This window comes from Schistocerca serialis, chromosome 2 (genome assembly GCF_023864345.2).
Source record: "Schistocerca serialis cubense isolate TAMUIC-IGC-003099 chromosome 2, iqSchSeri2.2, whole genome shotgun sequence".
Taxonomy (NCBI): domain Eukaryota; kingdom Metazoa; phylum Arthropoda; class Insecta; order Orthoptera; family Acrididae; genus Schistocerca; species Schistocerca serialis.
The window spans coordinates 233217657-233222230 of record NC_064639.1 but is presented as its reverse complement, the minus strand read 5'-3'; positions in this window follow the sequence as shown (position 1 = coordinate 233222230).

Here is a 4574-nt window from a genome sequence, read left to right as displayed (position 1 = left end):
CATATGAACATTTATTTGCTTATGCTGATATGATACTAATGACCTGTTTATTACGTAAGATATATGTTTGCTGCTATGCGTATGGATTGCATATTTATACATTTCTGTTTGTTGTCATAACTACTCTTTAATTTGGTATATAGAAATACTGATATACTGTGTACAAACATAGAGTTTAGGTCACACTATTGTATTAATTATAGATTGTTCGCTTGGCAGAGCCTCGTTGTAAGAATTGGGCTGCATCCACTTGTTGACATTCTGTTCTCCACTGGTATATTTACTCGCTATTGCATGTTTTGCTTACGCTCAGTGCCTTATATTTTTAAGATAGGAAAATGAACTGCTATAATTCGACATAAACGACATTAGTACAAGAAACTTCATAGAAGTCACATGAGCTGGAGGTTTTATGGAAGCTGTATAAATTTATGCTAATAGGAAGGAAGCTAACGACATGACATACCAAAACTAGGTTTAGACCATTGATAGTTATTACACTGCATTTTTCGTGAGCAATTGAAATAGGAAGTGACACTTGACACAAGAAATACTCCACATGTTTGCTTCTGTTTGCCATAATTCTTGAAGTGGTGTACACAATGTGAAATATTATGATCATTCACACTCCGTAATCGCACTTAATTACTGAGAGTTATTCGAACTAAGTCTGTTAGAGGTCATGTATGCATTTCTTTTATTTAATGATGGACAAGGTAACCAAAATCCATCTTATAATTTATAATGAGTAGAAGATTTGGGTCAGATGGATTACACAGAGGTTGTGTGTTGACAGTGTGTCTTCGGATTGTATGGGATGATGAGGTTTGCATTAGGATTTTATCGGTACTTGTTCGAGGAGACTGACTAGAGGAAAGAGTTGTTATGGAAGTGAAATGATATTGGCGATAAGGTTTATATGTATCGACGTATTGAAGAGGTATTATTGAGATATTATTGAGATTATTTGAAGTTGATGATTATTGGAGTTTTTGTGGACAAGAGGTAAGGTAAATGATATTGATGATAAATTTATATGTATCGACGTAAGAGGTATTATTGAAGCATTGAGATTATGTGATGCTGATGATTATTGGAGTTTTGGTGGATAAGAGGTAAAGTAAGTGAGGTGCATATTTTTTTTTTTTTTTTTTTTTTTTTTTTTTTTTTGAGGTCTATATGGAACAAGGAGGATGAAGATAGCAGACTAGAACACTCAAGTAGAAGGAAGATTGTCTACACACACTTTGTTAAATCAATAAGCAGTACATATTTTTTTTTTTTTTGGAGAGAGGAAGTAATTGCATATCTTGGCTCACTGACAGTTGTTCAGCAACCGTACATTTTGATCTGGCTTGGCAAACATTGGTCTTGACATGATGACTATGACGTTGACCTAACTATTATTGACTGTTATACATTGCTGCCACTACTACTTGATACACATGTCGAACATCAAACCTTTGACAGAATTGCATTTACACAGTTAACACTATTCAAATACACACTAGTACTTAATGTGGATGAAAGATGAGTGAGTGTGTTTTGTGTGTTTTCCTTTCCTAATCCTACCCACCTATCTCCTAAATATTATTTTATTTGTTTGTAGTGGCTTGCACTGACACCCATAAATATTATAGGTTTACTGATATTTGAGTATTTGTAATAGTTAATATGACAATTATCTGATATCATTTGTGTGTTTATTAGAATTTGTATGTTTAGTGTAAGAGCATTGAGAATAATTTTGTAAAAGCATGTGTATGTGCATTCAAACTATTGTTCATGCCTGAACTGTCTGATTAGTGATAGTGAATATTATGGACTGTTACTTGTACTTTTTCTACATGATTGGTGCCACTAGGACATGTTTAATTTCTGCTTATAAACTCTGATGAACAGTGTGATCAGTGATAGTGAATATTATGGACTGCTCTCTGGACCTGCTCATCATTGCTTGGTGCAACTGATGGACTGCTTCTACTGAAATAATGTCACTTGTTGCAGTCTGCACCTGCTCAACTTTGCTGGGTGCCACTGATGGACTGCTTCTACTGAAATGTTGCTTCTTGCTGTCTGCACCTGTTCAACATTACTGGGTGCCACAGATGGAACTGCTTTTACTAAAATGATGTCACTTGTTGGTGTTTGCACCTGTTCAACAATGCTGGGTGCCACTAATGGAACTGTTTCTGCTGAGTGATGTCACTTGTTGCTGTGTGTACCTGCTCAACATTGCTGGGTGTCACTAATGGAACTGCTTCTGCTGAGAAATGTGACTTGTTGCTGTGTGTACCTGCTCAACATTGCTGGGTGCCACAGATGGAACTGCTTCTACTGAAATGAAGTCACTTGTTGGTGTCTGCACCTGCCAACATTGCTGGGTGCCACTGATGAAATGCTTCTACTGAAATAATGTCACTTGTTGCTGTCTGCACCTGCTCAACATTGCTGGGTGCCACTGATGGACTGCTTCTACTGAAATGTTGCTTCTTGCTGTCTGCACCTGTTCAACATTACTGGGTGCCACAGATGGAACTGCTTTTACTAAAATGGAACTATCAACGATTTGCTTTTTTTTTTTTTTTTTTTTGAATAATTAAAAGTATTTTATGTGAACATTTGTATAAACTGATTTCTTGTGTATTGTGTAAACTATTATGTAAAGCCACATGTATGAAAGAATTTGTATTGCCTACTGTATTTTATATATTAGGTTATTGAAAGGTCAGTGCAAAGCCAAAATTTTATCTAATTATGTGATATTTACGTATTGATATTATCTTTTATTTTTGTCTGTATTTTTTTTGACGAATTTGGTGGTATTTTCACCACCAATGCTGGCAAAAATACCATCAAATTCTGGCCCGTGGAGGAAGGGCATATGAAAGGTGGCTACACTGAGCCACAGCGCCAGAGAGTTTTGTTTCGCCGCCTCCACTGGCAGTGATTATTGAGAAGTAGCGGAGTGCAGTGCTTGTTGAGAACTCGTAGTAGTGTGCTTCCTGAGATGTCGTAGTGAAGAGTTCTTGTCGAGAGGTCGTAGTAGGGAGTTCTTGTTGAGATGTGGTAGTAGCGAGTCGGTGTGGAGATATTGTAATGATTAGAGTGCTTTTCATCAATATAAATGAAGGTAACAAACTACTTTTCTTTTTTTTTCTCATTATTTCAATGTCCTGAATAATGCGTCATTACAGGTTCAGCCAACAAAGCATCTGGCTTGTGTTCTTGTATTAGAGTGTAATTCTGGTTTTCTTGTGCAATTATACTATTTCTATTTTTTTTAATTACTTCAGTATAAATGATATTTAAAATTTCTTGTCTTATTGAAGAAGAACCGTGCCAGATGTGTACGTTGAATCACACTTCCACACACAGAACAGTTATACTTGTGATGTGGTTTCGTAGGTTTTATAGTTGCTGGGGACTTAATTTGTTGTTGTTCTATGCAGTCAGATTGCGTAATAATACTAGTCAGGGCCAACCGTTTACGAGACACAGCGTAATCGGACATACAGCTACGAAAAATAAAAATTATTTTCAAATTTAATAATTAAGCCCCCATGCAGATGCGTCTAAGCAGTGTGAATCAGCTGTAGTCGCTGACCATATCTACGAGATTTGCCTGCCAGACGAGTTTACAATATGCAGTACAGAAAGGTTTAAGATCCTGAAGGCAGTTGCGTTTATGACGTATGATAGTGAGCTAGACAATGTACTCAATGTTAGGGCGCAGTGGGTAATACTCAAGAATCCTCTTTGTGTCTTACAGGATCGACAGAAGAAACAATAAAAACATCAAGTAGTTGTAAGTACTGCCTTACACTTCGTTCACAGTTACTTGTTACATATTGTTCAGATATTATAGCGCATTTATTTTACATACATTATAAGAGGTCCGAGCAGATGTAATTTCGATGTATTGCTGATGCGCTGCCAGCAATAGGCAAGGTATAAGAGAATCTCTGACCAGAGAGCAGTGTTGACTGCAGTAGGAACTGTGTAGCTGTAGCAATATGTTGTTGCTAGTCTGGAGTCTGCTCTGGTCTGGTATGGTGTATCGTGTTGGCTGGGCCGGTCGCGGTGCAGCGATGTCGGAGCCTGAGTATTATTGTATAAGGTAAAAAAGCAGCCTCGCGCATTTGTAGTAATGTTATCTCAAGTCGCATGTAAATGTTTTAAAACTCTCGTAATAATAATTTTCCTTATAAAAAGTAACTTTTAACGACCATTCATTTCAATTTAAAGAATTTACTAATTTCTCCCATCCATGATCATCCCGATTATTGCAATAGAAAAATTAGTTGTTTCCTTTCATAAATGAGAGATATATCGGCCGGCATTGCACAGAGCTGTGCCGGAAAAATTTATTGGAAGAGCAGATATTTCCGGCGACTTTATTGAGGTAAGAATTTTTCCTTTTTTTATTCAGAATGATCTTTCAGGGCCATGACACAGCACTGCTGTCGTCCAAAATTTACCAGGTTAAATTCACAGTGAAAAGTCATAAGTGAGCGACAATTTAATTGAGAGGTTAGTTACATTGTTTTATTACTAGGTTACTGAATTTATTT